We start from the raw sequence: 17,643 nt of genomic DNA, 5'->3' as shown, positions 1-17,643 counted from the left end.
CAGGTCACGAACCAGGTAGAAAAGGTTGAAAATAAGTTGCATGAGCATAGCAGTAGGTTATGCCAAGTTGAAACTAACCTCAGACATGGAACTAACATTAGTAGGTGTAGTTTTGTAACAGAATCGTGTGAAATATCATATGTCGCTAACAGGCAGTATTTACGTTTTGATCCAACAGGAAATGTACGTCCAATAGAATTTGGGAATGACTTTGAAGGTGTTCAACCTAGTTTGTGGTCAGACAGACAAAAAATAGGGTGTATTACGTCTAAATTCTTGGGAAAGGCTAGAATTTTGGGGATTATCGCTACTGAACAGTACCATACTGGCTAGATGAATTTACAGAGGCGGTTTTTAAAGAATATTGGGGCAAGCAAAAGCAAATGGAGTTGTTAAATAGCTTCTGGGCTGGGGAAAAGTTTAATCCCAGAAAGGAAAGCGTAAGAAAGTTCGTGTTAAAATGGATGACAAATTTCTCACATTTGAACAATAAAGTCAAGCCAGAACAAATTGTTATGGGCCTGGAAGGTAAACTGCCCATGAACTGGAGAAACAAAACTATTGCAGCTCTGAGGGATGACTTTCATAAATTCATTAGTTGTTTGGAGAGCGTTGAGAAGTTTTTGCATGAAGAGGAGCATGCAAATCGTAATGTAAGACCAACAAATAATGCAGAACTGCGGCAGAATGTAAACTTTAACAGAAGAATTGGCGAGCACCGTGGAAACAGCAGGAACAGTGGTGCAGGGAAGTGGCGCTATCAAGCAAATGATAGGCGAAATAATTGGAAGCAGGTGCACAATTATCGATCTTATTCTCCGGTGCGAGAGGATGATTTTGCGCCAAGGTGACAGCAAATGGGGGTAAACGTAAGAAATGGTACAGAATCCCAGAATCCGTTAAACTAAATTACGTCTGTGAAAGGGAAGTAGTAATTTTAACCCACTGGCAAAACCTTTTGTAGGTGTTAGAAGTAAACCAACAGGGATTATAAGTGAGGAGCAGAAGAAGGTAGTAACAACAGACGGAACGAGCTACATAAAAATATGTTTAATGAAGATTTAGGGGAGTTTTTGGACAGACGCAAACAACAGAAGCACTGTATTGCAGATGAAATGGGTGTTGTATTAGCAGAAAATGTGACAGAACCTGATTGCCAGAAAGTCTTTAGCAACAATGTTGAAGTCGAGTCATTTTCTGTGGAGGGAGAAAGTACAGAAGCTGCAGAATTACAGGAGATTAGTGATGTCAGTGTAGAAGAAATACTAGTGTCTATAAATGATGACATTTGTGAGGTTATAAGGGAAAGGCAGGAAAATGGTGACCAAAATGGGGGCCAGCCAACTAATTGTGGAAAAAAAGAAGAGAGAGAGGAAAGGGAGAATGGCGAAACGCCGAAAAAAAGTGTTGAGTTGTCATTAGTGGAGAGAATAGTTAGTTTGGGGGACAAAATGATGAGGGTAATTCTGCAAAAATCTGTGTAATTTCTGGAAATATGGAGGTTTCGGTAGGAGGGAGGTGGTGAACGATTTGTTGGAGGAGGGTTCTGACGCTAGCAATGAAAGGAAGGTGCTGAGTCAGCCAGTAATTAATCTGCAAGTGTGCAAAGAAGAAGTGCAGTGTTTAGCAGATAGTAGCAGTGATTTATGTGTTGTGAGTAAAAGTTGGTTTGAAGCGTTGCCAAATAGAAATGAACTTGTAATAATGCCAGTAATGGGGGTTCAGATAGTGGTAGATACAGGAAAAGTTAAAAAACCTCTTAAACATGAAGTTCTGTTGCAAGTGAAAATAAATGGTGTGCAGCTACTCCATAACTTACTTATAATGCCTGATCTATGTATAAAAATGCTAATTGGCTTAGATTTCTTCAACCAGTACAAAGGGAGATCAAATTTTAATGGAAATGTTGTAATTTTTTAAATAAATTGGAACGATGTGGTTGTACCATTTTTTCGGAAAAATAATTTGACCAAAGAAGAAGTAGCCAGTATACCAATTATGTATTGTAGAAGGATGGATGATTTAGAAGGCTACAATGAGTATGGGGATAATGTGGGGGTGGACCCTGAGGAAATGAAACCATTGCGCTTAAGAAATATCATCGATCTGGAAAGCTACATTAGTCCAGAGTTACATGTGAGCTAAGCTTGGAGACCTCAGAGGTTGTTGCAACCTATGCAATGCCAGGTGCTCGAGTTATTGACAATACTACTTCAGTTTCTTTTTGTATTGTCAATCTTCCTCCTCTGCATTGTGAGCTGAATGTATCATCTTTACGTTTCTTCTCTATCAGTGTAGGTAAAGCGTTTGAGAGCCTCAGACGGTGTTATGGTTTCTTATGACGAAATAAGTTTTATGGTGAGAGAAATGGGGGTCAAATTGTAATGAAATGAAGTGACGACATAAGTATGTTAATGTAGGGAATTGAAAGTAACCGGATGTGACAAGTGCAGTTAATAAAGGAAATTTTGATAATGAACACGAAAGTGTAGTGGTCAGGAAAAGGCGTGTTGTAATGGTGAAAAGTGGTACACAGTGGCCACATAGTTAAAGGAAGTTTAACAAATGTGAGGAAAAATATATGTGTATAAAGATGAAGAACATTTACTAGGAAAGGAATATGAATGAATGAGGAAACTATATATATATATATATATATATATATATATATATATATATATATATATATATATATATATTGTAAATAAATTTTGTTATTTCTGTTCAATAGTGGTAAAAAATAAGAAGTGATGCAAAGATACACTGCATGAAAGTGGTAACTATGTATTATAAAATGTTTGTAAATAATTGCTTTGTGTGAAATGTGTTTCTCACAATTAAATTTCCTCCAGCTGAGTTAAAGCGAAGAAAAAGTTTAAGTTTTACTTTCAATAGGAACTTGTTTTTTTTTTATGAAACTTATTAAGTCTTCTAAAGGAAATAAACGTTTGAAAAAATTTTGTAGTAGATTTGATCCTTCTGCTTAAAGTAAAAAACAGGAGTAGTCTGTTAATCTGTTTTCATTTGATGTCAAGTTAAATGAAATATAAAATTTGTAAAAAATTTTTTTAAATAATAAGTGATTGTGTATTAGGATGTATGAAAAGAAAGTAGTCAGATGGAAGTATGGTTTCAGGGACAACGTTGCATGTAAACCCTGGATGGACAGATATGTGGAGAATGGAGGAATGTTATGTATGTTACAATGCAAAATAATGAAAAACCTGGGAAAAGTATGTGACAATTATAGTGATATGCTTGTGCTAAGGTAGGATAAAATACCATTATTAAATGGGAGTACACTTTTAAAGAAAGTGAAAAAAGGTAACTTAAAATGACTTTCATGAAAAAGTTATTAAAATGTTGGAAATTTGTCTTGAAAATTTGTGTTAATTTTGTCAAGTAAGAAATGAGTTTTCATAAAGAAATTAAAAGATTACGCTAGGTTAGTTGTAGATTGCCTTGTCCAGAGTAAGAAATTTGTAATTTTAGCTTATAAGAATGACAATTTTTGAATGATTTAAAATTTGAAGCAGGGACTGATAATTTTGTACAATTCTAAAATTTTTGAAAAAAGCTTTATAATCGGGGGGGAGGGGAGGGGGGTACCTTTATAGCAGTCCCATCTGGAACCTGCGTATCAGGAGAATGACTCATGCATGCACAGTGACAGTCTGAAGCAGGTTCAGTTTAGTACATAATTCTAATTTTCATCCACCAGAGCACAGTAGCAGACAGAGACGTTCAAGAAACAGGTCAAGAGAATGTTTTTTTTTTGGTGAATTGTTCTGTTTATTTCTATCCCGCCAGGTTAGCCGAGAGTGCTAATGCGCTGCTTCCTGGACTCAGGTAGGCACTCCAGCCCCGCATCGAATCCGTCTGGTGAATTAATGACAAGGGCTCATGTGCTGGCCAGCCTGGATGTGGTTTTTAGGCGGTTTTCCACATCCCCCTAGGTGAATACTGGCCTGGTCCCCACGTACCACCTCAGTTACATGACTCACAGACATTTGGAAATGTTCGCACTATTTCATGGTTTACACTAGATGCAGACAGCTGGAGTATACTAATTCTGTCCCAGGGGGTACGGGGTGGCGACAGGAAAGGCATCCAGCCACTCTCTGACATTAACATCACAAAATCCATAGTAACAAGGCTGACCCCCATTGAAGTGAGACAAATGCCCAAAGAAAAGATGATGATATTGTGTTTATTTCTTGAAGGCTTTTTTGTTTATTCATGTTTGTACAGTTTTGTATATGTTTTTAATAGTGTGAATGATGCATGAATGTGATCTAAAGTAAATATGTATATCATTGTTATACTGACAAACGCTGTACGAACTAGCGTGAGAATCTTTTATGACACTGTGAATGCAGACGACGGGGAATTTTGTATCATAGTATCTTAAGTAAGTTCGTGGTAAAAGGAAAGCTAATTCTAGTGCAAATGAAAAAAGCTAATAATGTAAAGTATAAATAAAATATCACAATGTTAAACATTTATTTCGGGAAAAAGTACAATTCGAAAGCGTGTTATTTGTTGATGGGTTAGTCATGATAAGCGCGGACTAACGAGGGAGAATAATATTTTTCTATTGGCATTAAAGAAAACTAACCAATCAGAACGGAGTATCCTTTGTGCATCTTTTCTCTTGGAGATAGAGAATACTTACAGCAATCTAAAGTGGTCGGAGCCCAGCCTTTCAATCGTATGGTCATGTGTAGTATGAGCTCCGTAGGAAGTTATAGTTTGCCGGTTTTAGTTGTGCTGCATGCCTCAAAAGTGCTTTAAAGTGAAGGCGTATTTATTCCGATGTGTTTATTTTTAGAAAGTACAGTGTGAGAAAAGACTGTAATCTCGCATGGCATATTGAGCAGATCGGTGACTAAAAACCTGAGTGCATTAAGCACTGATATACTTAATAGTATGGTGAGCGTTTTCATTTAAGAACAATCCGTGCTTAGTAGCTTTTCAGATTTCGGGAAATACATTACCATAAACTTGCTAACATGAGTGAAAGGATTTGTGCATGTGTTAGGTTTAGCATGGGCCTATCAGTGAACGTGTAACTCTTGACTTCATCATATAGCGAAGTTTTGCCAGTATTTCCACCTCTCTTTCGAAATTAAGACATTTTCCCGATTTTTAGAATAGTTATATTGTACGCAGCCTGGTGCGAGTCGCAGTATGGTAGGTTTCTGCTCGGCTTTCCTACCGGTGATCTGCTGTGTCGAGTTCACAGACAGGTGCTGGTAAAAAAAAAAAAACAAAAAAAAAAAAAAAAACAGAAAGGAATCGCACCGCCGCAAGTTTAGCACCCCTTATCGGTATATAGTAGACATGAGAGTGTCATGGCGGTATAATGAACAGTTAAGAAAAAACGTGTGGTTTATACATGATGGAGTTTGAAACATTTGACCTAAATCAACTGTGTTATCAATTCTGGAGTATTATTCCATTGTCTGGTTTCAGTACCTGTACGAGAGAAATGGTCATTAAGCATAAACACATACTCGAATGACTACACAGTTCTGCGCTTAAAACGCTATGGTGTTAAACCCATTTGGTTTCCAAAGTATTAGTCGTGTAGAATGTAATGCTCTTAATACTCTAATACAGGACATGTATGTCCACCGCCTGACATACAACCACCATGCACGTGCAAGTTTTCTACATCAATTATTATGGTGACGAACTTTAAGATGATAAAATTACTTCCTTCTACACTATTCTGATGTCCTAGGAAGCGACCGAGCTGTTCCTTACTACGATGTCATCGTTGACGTATATCCGGTACTCGAGCTACTTACAAACCAACTATAATGAAGGTGGGAGACTGCTGCTCTTTCTCTCACGAAACTGGTGGATTTTATATACCTTTTTATGTCTGAAACGTACGTACCCTCAATCACATTTCGCATGTGAGACATGCTTATTAGTAGTAGCAATGGTTTTGGCAGATGCAACTATGCCACACTAGGAAATAGAGCGAGGGAAAAACGACATGAATATTTCCGATAGTTTATACATCGAGTTACAGCCAACGCCCAGCTCCTCGAAAATGCATATGAAGAAACACTGACTTCTTAAGATGGAGTAAGCACAATCAGTAGCCAAAGGAGATGTAACAATCTAATTGCTGTTTACAGTAGCATCATCATAGCCCTTGTAGCATTCCTCCTGCACACAGAAGTAATGATCTGATGTTAGGTAGTGTGTAGAATCAATACACTCCCCTATAGAATATGCTAAGAAATGGCTTATGTCTGATAAACACATTGATTCCTCTCCTTAATGCTTATGGAATAACATTGGTTGTGAGAACCAACTGTAATCTGGTAATACCTGTATTCGACTGCATGAGTGTAGACACAGTCCTGGATTGGGATGTATATGATTCCCCTGTTTTAACATAGCATTTCTGTGTAATACTAATATTGCCTTTGTTGAAGTATTTGTTACGAAGACTCACGTAGTTTGCAGGGGGAGGAGGAGGGTTGAAAGTGAATGCAGTCAGAGCATAATTTTTAATGGGAGGGGGGTGTGGGAGGAGGGAGGAAGAGAGAGACAGAGAGAGAGATGCGAATTGTATCCTGTAGTCGAACGTACAAGAATGACTGTATAGATGCCGTTCTATATTGATAATTCAATCATATGAAAAAAGTGTAATGCCCTCATGCATGCCAATTTATAATTTGAACACTATGATTGCTCTCAAACTATACCGATATTACTCATAAACAGTAAAAGAAAATTTTCGTGGAAACAGGACATTATTATCGTCCTGATTGTGTGTTTTTTTCTCTCTTTATAATAGATGCTCGCTTATAAGAGGTGTCTTGACATTAAGAGGTGTGTTGACTTTAAATACACCTGTTACTATTAAGTATTTTTTTTCGCAGAATCGCGGGCGCTTGCGGGGGCGGTATGCTGGTGGCATGGGGGCGTGCAGCTGCAGTTTAGATGAACAGCTAGCAGTCGAAGCAGCTGTTCGTTTGAAAGAGCAATATGGGGGGGTTTTCCGAAATTTCGTTGTTGTTCCACAAGGGGTACAGTCTTTCTGAGAAATATCTTTAATAGATTGCAGGAGGCGTCCATCTGTGACTGAGTTCCGCAGACCAGAGACAGTATGTCACTGCCACCAGAGGATCTCTTTCTGGACCATCAGTGATAAGATAGAACAGGCCTGTATTCCTACCTGTGGTGGGGAGAGGGAGGGATGAGGGGTGGTACGGGGGATGAAGGTTGGCTCTAAATTGGCAAGTTCATGACCGCTCACTGGGGAGAACACATGTGCAACTGCTGCCCCTCTCTCCTGGTGAAATCATTTGGGACGATGATTTTTCCCAGTCGCAGGTACATGTGTTGCTTTATGACCCATTGCTTATGGATGATGGGTTTTTTTTTTCATGACAATTTCGATGTGTAATTAGAACAGTAAAGCATTTTCCCATATCTGGTAGTGTGCACTGGCATCCTGAATTTCAATCACCTGAACTGCAGGATGATTATTGAGCAATGCAGCGGGAGACATATGTAGCGAACTCTGACGCCGAACAGCGATAGACACAGACCTCAGCTGTATGGTTACAGATAATACACTTATTAAACGTCTCTCCGTCCAACACAAGTGCTCTACCAACTGAGCTACCCAAGCACGACTCACGCCCCGTCCTCACAGCTTTACTTCTGCCAGTACCTCGTCTCCTGCCTTCCAAACTTAACAGAAGCTCTTCTGCGAACCTTGCAGAACTAGCACTCCTGAAAGAAAGGACATTGTGGAGACACGGCTTAGCCACAGCCTGGGGGATGTTTCCAGAATTATATTTTCATTCTGCAGCGGAGTGTGCCCTGATATTAAACTTCCTGGCAGATTAAAACTGTGTGCTTGGGTAGCTCAGTTGGTAGAGCATTTGCCCACGAAAGGCAAGGGTCCCGATTTCGAGTCTCGGTCCGGCATACAGTTTTAATCTGCCAGGAAGTTACATATCAGCGCACACTCCACTGCAGAGTGAAAATCTCATTCTGAAAACATCCTTCAGGCTGTGGCTAAAACATGTCTCCGCAATATCCTTTCTTTCAGGAGTGCTAGTTCTGCAAGGTTCGCAGGAGAGCTTCTGCTAAGTTTGGAACGTAGGAGACGAGGTACTGGCAGAAGTAAAGCTGTGAGGACGGGGCGTGCGTCGTGCTTGGGTACCGCAGTTGGTAGAACACTTGCCCGTGAAAGGCAAAGGTCCTGAGTTCGAGTCTCGGTCCGGCACACAGTTTTAATCGGCCAGGAAGTTAGCGGTTGATGTTTTCCCACTTTCCCTGTATGCAGTGTAAATCATCGGTACCGTGCCTCTTGAAACACCAAACACTGCGCCTACCTTGGTTACGGAAGCAGCCACCACATCAGCACCAAGAGTTTGCACACATTCGAATTCACTTAGTTTTGACATGGTGCACTCACAGCTACACAGAAAACTATTCTGTCTACGACTGGCGCTTGCAGCGTATTGAGAGTATTGCACAGGTACCGTTGGTGGCCAAATGCAACATCAACACCATAAGGCTTGGCTAGCATCTACATTTATGTTCAAGCATGCATTTCTTGTGGTGTTTCCATGCTTTCGTCCAACCCTTGTAAATATCATTCCTATCATCGTGTCTTAAACATTATCCTTTTACGTTCTTAAATTTTTTATATTAGAATTATAAATTACATAATACAATGGCTGACTTGGTCGTTGCGAGTCCACCCCCAGAAAGCTGAAACTAAATAACGGTTAAATTTTTAAAAAATGAGACCTTTTAGTAATAGTCACCATTTCAAATTCTGAAACTGAATAGTTTTCCCCAATTTTACAGCGCTTTCTCATCAGGTTACTTACACTACTGGCCATTAAAATTGCTACACCACGAAGATGACGTGCTACAGACGCGAAAATTAACCGACAGGAAGAAGATGCTGTGATATGCAAGTGATTAGCTTATCATAGCATTCACACAAGGTTGGCGCCGGTGACGACACCTACAACGTGCTGACATGAAGAAGGTTTTCAACCGATTTCTCATACACAAACACCAGTTGACCGGCGTTGGCTGGTGAAACGTTGTTGTGATGCCTCGTAAAAGTAGAAGAAATGCGTACCATCACGTTGCCGACTTCGATAAAGGTCGGATTGTAGCCTATCGCGATTGCAGTTTATCGTATCGCTACATTGCTGCTCGCGATGGTCGAGATCCAGTGACTGTTAGCAGAATATGGAATAGTTGGATTCATGAGGATAATACAGAACGTCGTGCTGGATCCCAACGGCCTCGTATCACTAGCAGTCGAGATGACAGGCATCTTATCCGAATGGTTGTAACGGATCGTGCAGCCACGTCTCGATCCCTGAGTCAACAGATGGCGACGTTTGCAAGACAACAAACATCTGCACCAACAGCTCGACGACGTTTGCAGCAGCATGGACTATCAGCTCGGAGACCATGGCTGCGATTACCCTTGACGCTGCATCACAGACAAGAGCGCCTGATGGTGTACTCAACGACGAACCTGGGTGCACGAATGGCAAAACGTAATTTTTTCGGATGAATCCAGGTTCTGTGTACAGCATCATGATGGTCGCATCCGTGTTTGGCGACATAGCGGTGAACGCACATTGGAAGCGTGTATTCGTCATCGGCATACTGGCGTATCACCCGACGCGCAGGATAATGCATGACCGCATGTTGCAGGTCCTCTACGGGCCTTTCTGTATACAGAAAATGTTCGACCGCTGCCCTGGCCAGCACATTCTCCAGATCTCTCACCAATTGAAAACGTCTGGTCAATGCTTGCCGAGCAACTGGCTCGTCACAATACGCCAGTCACTACTCTTGAAGAACTGTGGTATCGTGTTGAAGCTGCAAGGGCAGATGTACCAGTACTCGCCATCCAAGCTCTGTTTGACTCAATGCCCAGGCGTATCAAGGCTGTTATTACGGCCAGAGGTGGTTGTCCTGGGTACCGTACTGATTTCTCAGGATCTATGCACCCAAATTGCGTGAATGTAATTACATGTCAGTTCTAATATAATGTATTTGTCCAATGAATACCCGTTTATCATCTGCATTTCTTCTTGGTGTAGCAATTTTAATGGCCAGTAGTGTAAATTCCATTTTAGCCGAAACAGATCGGACTCATCGTCTGCGCGAAAAAATGCCTGCGTGGTAAGTCTGAAGCACGGAAACGTGGACGCCTTCTTCAAAGGACGACATGTAGCACTACTTCCCTGGATTGCACGTTCCCGTGACATGCCATCCATCAAACGCATTTGGAAAATGATTGGTTGGTATCTTGCTGATCATGGTCCTGTATCCACAGTTGCTTATGATTTGTGGACCCGCGTTTCAACAGCTAGTTAGAAAATACCCCCTAAAATATTCATACCCGCCTTTCATGTCATACCACGAACTGTAGAGACTCAGACAGTAATTTCGGATAATCAGAGTTTACGTACTGTTCTTTAATCTTACAATCGATATGAAATTAATCTTAGTTACATGTTTTCTTCTCTGTGTTGCAGTTTTTAGGAGCGATTCTGGTGGCGGTGCGCAGTCTGCGTGTCACTGATAAAGTCGCGATCTTCCAGTTCCGCCGCTTACCTTCCGTAACGTCACGCCCTCACTTACCTTGTTCTTGTTGTCCTCGTGTACAGCATAGCGCTCGGTCTCCTACGTCAGAACATATTTCCGCGACGTTTCTTATCTGAATACCCGAGCGGATTCACTCGAGGACTAGACTTGGCTGCGCACACTGTCTTTGCAGCGAAGGAATTCGTTGCTAATCTTAGCGGCTTCTTTGCACTGCACTTCTTTTCTCAGTATTTTTCCTCGCTAAGTGTTGTTTCTGGTAGAAATGTGCTTTTAACATTCCGTCCCGCTGCGTGACTAAAGCGCTACCCATCGAGGTGGCACAATGATTAAGTTACTGGATTCGCTTAATCTGACGAAGAACTTGTGAGAATATGCGTTTAGGACACAGCATTGTATAGTAGTGAATCATGATCGGTGGGAACCGGAACAGAAGAGAATCGAGCTATAGAAAGATGTTGAAAATCAGGTCCCCAGATATGAGAGGCTCGAATGCTTTTTAGGTAATAGAACCCAGTACGTTAGTAGTGGGGCAAAAAGAGTACCACACAAATTTTGATACCAAATTGATATGACATCATGGGTTTTCCCCAGCTGGCACGTGGGTCCCCGCCCCCTCCCCTTCCCTTACCCCTCCCTCGCCCCTACCTGTCGTATTGCCAGGAATTTCGAATTTTGGCGGAAAATCTTATAAAATGATGAAAATTTCAAAATGGCGGGAATTTCTTTGTTCCAAGGCTGAGATGACGCCACACCCCACGCTCTCTCCAGAAATTGACAGGAAACTCAACTTTGGGTGGGAATTTTTTTTCTCAACTCGTGTGACCTGAATTGGTGGCAAAGGTTCAGTCTATGCTGAGCTGTCATTGTGGAAGCCCCTCAATGTGCTTGATCAATGAGATGAATACGAAAGATAGAGTGGCTTTCGATAGTTGTATTACATGTACACATTCGAAGGAGGACTGTAGTCATAGCTCACTGCACAAGGGAATGGTGGGAGGGGGGAGGGGGGAGGGGTGGAAGGCAATGATAATAGAAGAGTGTAGGAGAAAGAGACAGAAGTATTCTGTTCAACAGATTGTGGCAATGCAGCAGGATGGAACCAAGATGCATGTTACGGCCAGTCCATGCTCATGCACATGCACAAACTGTTGATATATTCCACATGAAGCATTCACTCTTCCAAAACTGAAGAGGCAGGCAGTTGATGCTAATTTGCTACAGTGTAAGCATAAACATATATGTAATACACATCACTGAAGAGCATCCAATGCTCAGCTCCATCCACTTCGCCCTCCACCAATCCATCCTCTCATCCCATCATCAGTTGCTTGCCATCCTCGGCGCTGTGCGGAATGTGTTCTATCGAAGAGCTGTTGGTGTCTGACCGGGTGTACTTTAACAGCCATGTTACCTATAAACATACAGCTGAGGACTGCGCTCATAGGCTCCTACATGAGTAAGTAAAGTACTTATACTGGATGAGTGCCTGCAGAAGAAGAGGAATACTGTCCAGCAGATGATGGCTCTGCAGCAGAATAGTATCAAGATGCATTCTGCACGTCACACAGACCGATGCTGTTGTTGTAACTGCTTGCCATTTTTGAAACTCACAATCACTGTTATTCTCGGCTGGAGACACACAGCCAGTCCCTGAGCCGCAAAAGTGCACCAGGGATCGTAAACAACATGACGCAAATCGTCATATACGCCATCGGAGAATATTCCCATGATACTGCATGGACAAAGTGAGGATATAGAGGATCAGAAGATACCAATTTTACGCCCTGTGCACTGCTACTGCTCACTTCAGTGTATAATTTATCTGCTAGGGGTTCGAAGCGTTTACATATTAGTATTGAAGCAACCACAGGCAGAGACTGGTGTGTTGTGATGGAGATCGAGAATGCAGCTAAAAGTGTTAAAGTGTGGTATACGGAGATGTAATGGGATCAACTGTGTCGTGGAAAAGCATAGGTCAAGTAGCAGTTGACAACCGAGTATCATCCGAGACGTCGCTCGCTGGACATTTACTGTGCTGCTCTAACCCTGTCCTTTAGAACACTGTATGATGACTTTGCACTACGTGTGAAATCGTGCGACACATTCATTTATCCCAGCACTCTATGGTAACAAAATTGTTCGGTCTATAGATGGTTGGAAAGACTGACAGATGGCTGAAATCGAAATGTGTATTACCGTGTATGTATTTTATTTCTACTTCTCATTTAATTGCAAGAACTAAAGCTATTGCTACCAGTATTTTCAGTGCTATCATGCAACAGCAGACAATTATATCATATAATTAAATTCTCTGTAAAAGCCCATTGCTCGCCCGTAGCTGACATAGTTGGCATCATGACAGGAGGTAGTGTTCTTTATTTTTCTATAAAAACCCATTGCACGCCAGTACCTGACATAAACGTTATCATGGCAGGGTGGGCAAAGCATCAAGGCTTAATTGTAAACGACTGGAGCTGTGATGGCGTGCAAGAAGACTGGAAGAAGAGTGGTGTACTCCTTTCCGACAATATATATACAGTAATTGTAGGTTTCTCTAACTGTAGCATGACAAATGTTCTCACGTCGATGCTAACATGTCACGATGAAGTAGGCTTTGAGCATGTATGTGTATTTTCAAAAAAAACTGTTTCAGCCCAAATACCAAGGATTACAGTAGATACTGCAGGGTGTCGATGGTGTGACGTACACGACATTCAGTGGAGAATTCATATCCATCCATTGGAAAAAGTAGAACCAAACAGTGTCCATATTTGACGATGATCCTGTAAAAACCAAGATCAAATTCGACAATATTTCTGTTTAGGGTACCATATGGCTGTTGACGTATTTTATCTGAGTCAGATATATTCCAGAATCGCAAAACAGCTGGTGACGAATAATACAAACCTAATTATAACATTCAAATAGAAAAGTCTGAATTTAAAACACATTTACCACGATTGAGTAGGAACTAATATGTCATTCAATGATTTTGTGAAGATATGTGCAGATAACTGCAATGACTGACACTATGGGTTTGTTGTTATTGATAAAACAAGGAAACTGAATGATGGCAGGTACAGACGGAACTTCCAGGAGTTCCTAAATATATATCGCCATGGAAAAAGGTGAGTATGTCAGTATATGCATCACCATGGATAAATTCGCACACATGTCGGGCACTCTGTGTGATAAGATGGGTGTTCACAGAAAAATATTCACTTCAGCACGGACGCGAAAATTCAAACTCTTGAATGTAAAGTTGGAGGCATATGTAAGGAATTGGAGATGTATTGTCATACCCTTCTGAGAATGAACAATAGACTGAATAATCGGGTTACTGCAACCAAAAAGAAAGTAAACAACTTAAATAAAGGGGAAACAGCCATTATTGAGAAGAGGACATCGTATGAATAGTTGAAAAGAAAGTAGGCGACGTAACTGAAGGGAAAATACCTATCACCAACAAGGGGGAGCAGTATAAGAAGAAGAAGAGGGGAAACATGAAGCTTCACGCAGCACAGTTGTCCGATTAGAATACAATGAGATGTCAACTAAACATAGTCATCCAGACATGGAAGGCTGTTCGAGGGAAACTATAGCTGCTGAGGTTAGGGCATTTGAAGCGGAAGTAAACACTAAGAGAAACCTTCAACGTGTTTACAGATTCTCTCCGTCAACCTCCAACAGAATTATACAATGACTATGATGCTATTACCGAGAGTCACAATGATGCTACGATAGACAAAGTATTCAGTGTCAGCAGAGTAAAACCATACATGCTAGGCACACACCCTAAAAGTCTAACTGAGAAGACAACACAAACTGGTAATAGTTTCAGGGAACACGCAGTCTACTGAACCGAATTTCTTAAGACCCACAGAAAATCTATATTATTCGCCTAAAGATCTGGAAACGTATCATGAAATATTGCATTTTACTGATAGTAGATACCTTTTGTATGTTCTGACTCACTAGCTCAATTTTGTAAAAAATAAAAAAATTGCTCATTAACATCACAGTTTTGTTATTTTCCATAAAATTAACCTAATTATCCAGAACATACAAAAGGTATCTACTTACTTTACTTGTTAAGTAGATCCTTTACTAAGTACTTTACTAAGTAAAATCATTTTAGTAATGTACTAAAAATCACTTATTTTACATATATTCCCCATAGGTGAATCTAATAAATATATAATAAATTAAATATAAAAATTATTTACTTTCTGCTTTTAGTGGCCATTACATTATCATGATTTGTTGTTTTTAAATGTTTTTTGAGATAATACTTATTTACAGTTCTACCACATTCATCTACCTAGTTTCAGCTACTTTTGGAGGCCATTAATTTTTATGAATGTAAGTTAATTAAAATTCATTAGTCAACAAAAGTAAATTAGATTAAAATTAAACAGACAACAAAAAATGGACAACAATAAGAAAATAAATAAAATGAATTAGTTAAGAAAGTACATTAATTTAAAAATCACATTGTGAATGTAAGTAAATAATTAAAACGTATTAGTTAACAAAAGTAAATAATTAAAATAAATTAGTTATCAAAAGTAAGTTATTTTTAACAATCGCTTTTTATTTTTGATATATTTCTTAAAATGTTTTAGAAATGTCTATAAACATGAAACTAAGATTTTTATAAATATTTTAAGTATTTTGTTCATTTATATAGAAGCATATGTTAATAATTTAAAAATTTTCAGTAAGTATTCTATGTTGTGCATCATATGTAAGATTCTGTTTACCATACGTAATTACATAAGGAAGTGTATCAATTGGAATTTTGCACAACGTTTCATAGTTGTTTTTTGTGCAGTTACAGCATTCTTTCTACAAGTCTTATTGATTACATAAATTGGATAACTATTTATAAAACTAAATGGACTAATATCAATATCTGATTTTAGTAAAGTAATTCTTTTAAAATCAAGAAATGCATCATATGCTTTTAGAAAATTATTTGGTGGATTAATATTCCACATCTCTTGAGGAAAAATTCATTTCTACCTTTTTTAAATAAATATTCTGTAGTTTAACATGATCAAACATGATTAATCAACTAACTGATCATTTTTACGATTTGTTTGTAATACAACAAATACAAAATAAGGCATATCAAATTCTGTGGAAATATAGTAATATGTAAGACCTAGTTCAAAACAGTTTTTATTAGATAAACCAGCAACTTCTTCAGTTTGAAGTTCATAAACAGAAACAGGAATTTTAGGATTTTTAAAAATATTCTCACGTTGTTCAAGTTCGTAATTTGGTTCATATTTAACAACAGATACATGTATTCCCATAGATTCTATAACAACTTTGCCTTCTTTCTGAAGTGTATCTTTTATTTCAATTCCAGCATCGTTTGTATCAGACCAACATAGAATTACATCTCCAGAAGATGAACTATGTGCAAAAACTACAGTTAAGTCTCCTTCAAATATAATTTCTTTATAATCTTTAAAAATACAACCAAGTAATGATAATGGATAAAGTACTTCATTTCTTCTACTATTTCTTTTTCCTGTATTAAGAATATATCCTTCTAAACTTATACTGTCAGTGACAGATGAAGTTGAATGTAATCAAACTGTTGATGAAATAAAAGGATGTTCAATTCTAGATAATATATTATTTCCTTTTTTATTGTTACAAAGTCAAACAATTTAGCCACATAATTATCAATTAATGTTTTATTTGATTTTCCATCATAAGCTGGATAATCTATACCATCATTCCCAATTACACTAAAATTCATGTATAATTGTACATGATTTGGATGTAGCCGAAAATCACCAATATTTATTTCAATTTCTGTATCTTTATTAGGAGCATTAAAATTATTTTTAGTTTTCTCATTCACAAGAATTAGTAAAACTGATAACTTCCAATTTTATTCATGATTGTTTTAACAATTACTTACTTATTAAGGAAAAAAATTATTAAGATATTAAGATATTTCTGAAGTAACTGTTACAATAGCACCATTAAAATCAATTAAATTACCATTTTCATCTGTTATAGTAACTTCTAAATTTTGAATTGTATTAAAAATACGAACGTTTACAGGATATTTTGGTTCATAAATTATTGGTTCACCAAATTCTGCAATACGTTTATATCAAGCAACAATTTTAGTTTCTTTATAAAAATGATCATTATGTTTTACATACATTCTGCCAGCAAGATTAAAATTTATCTTTATTAATTCAAAAGGAATTATTGTAGGAACGTCTTTAATTACAGCTTTTTCATTAGGAAATACAACTTCATTATTAAAACCAAGCAAACTTACAATAATTTTATTTTATATCCACATACAATTTTACATCACTTTCAATAACAATTTTGTTTAAAATCTGATCTGCCTTAATGTGTACAATAGGTTTTTAAAGTAATATTTTTTTAAAACTGTATTGACCTACAAGAATTTCTATTGTTTCACCATCACTATAACGTTTATTATTTTTTGTTGTAGTATTTTGTGGTAAAAAAGTAGAATAAATGCCAACTAATGAAACATTAGTATAATTATCATGTATTGGAACAGTTAATCTTTTTCTAACTACAGATGATTTATCACTAAGTTGAAATAGGTGACAGCAAAAGCAGTCTTTAGAACTGCATCAGGAGGCACATTCCCTAATGAAAAATTATTAACAAATATAAAAATTATTAATAAATGTAAAATATAAATAAATGAAAAATATAAATGAAAAATATAAAAATATGAAAAATATAAATAAATGAAAAATTATAAACAAATAAAAAATTATTAAATAAATGATCAAAAGAGATTGGGAACCTAACGTAAGAATTCCAGAATATAACTTAAAAACCACACACGGTAAACTTTTACCAAATTCTATAAGATGTGCAATAATTGGAACGAGTGGTTTTGGAAAAACAACATTAATGATTGATTATTAAATTTTAGCTCCAGGATAGGTAAATTGGAATAAAATTAAACATTTCTATATTTATTCAAAAAGTTTAGAA

The 17,643-nt window shown here is 38.1% G+C and overlaps 1 long non-coding RNA gene across 1 annotated transcript in view; it reads left to right on the top strand.

The window, feature by feature from the left end:
- LOC126471144 (uncharacterized) overlaps positions 1-16,078 on the top strand; it is a 265,310-nt gene extending 249,232 nt beyond the window's left edge. The window contains exon 3 of the long non-coding RNA XR_007586299.1: positions 16,004-16,078. This is a non-coding gene — a long non-coding RNA (uncharacterized LOC126471144). The remainder of the gene's footprint in view (positions 1-16,003) is intronic.
- The last annotated feature ends 1,565 nt before the right edge of the window (positions 16,079-17,643 follow it).

The sequence above is a fragment of the Schistocerca serialis genome, chromosome 3 (genome assembly GCF_023864345.2).
Source record: "Schistocerca serialis cubense isolate TAMUIC-IGC-003099 chromosome 3, iqSchSeri2.2, whole genome shotgun sequence".
Lineage (NCBI taxonomy): Eukaryota > Metazoa > Arthropoda > Insecta > Orthoptera > Acrididae > Schistocerca > Schistocerca serialis.
The sequence above is the reverse complement of the archived record's forward strand: the minus strand, read 5'-3'. Positions and strand labels throughout refer to the sequence as shown.